Source organism: Penaeus monodon, chromosome 22 (assembly GCF_015228065.2).
Source record: "Penaeus monodon isolate SGIC_2016 chromosome 22, NSTDA_Pmon_1, whole genome shotgun sequence".
Lineage (NCBI taxonomy): Eukaryota > Metazoa > Arthropoda > Malacostraca > Decapoda > Penaeidae > Penaeus > Penaeus monodon.
In genome coordinates this window covers 7,401,716-7,401,955 of record NC_051407.1, presented here as the reverse complement: position 1 = coordinate 7,401,955, position 240 = coordinate 7,401,716, and positions in this window count along the sequence as shown.

The following is a 240-nucleotide window of genomic DNA, read 5'->3' as shown; positions in this document are numbered from 1 at the left end:
AACTCGCCTACTAAAAAGCAACATGCCGATTTGCATATTCCTTCTTGAAGATAAGTTATGTATGTCCGATATAATTCAAAGATGAGAATGTACAGTAAAAGTCCACATTTCTCTGCACCCCCAAGTATTATGATTTGTATAACGATTTGTGTCTTCAGGAAGATTTGTTTCCTGTGATTTTTTCTTCTTTTTTGTGGTAGATTTTTATCTCTTTAATTTACACGGAAATTGTTTTCGCTT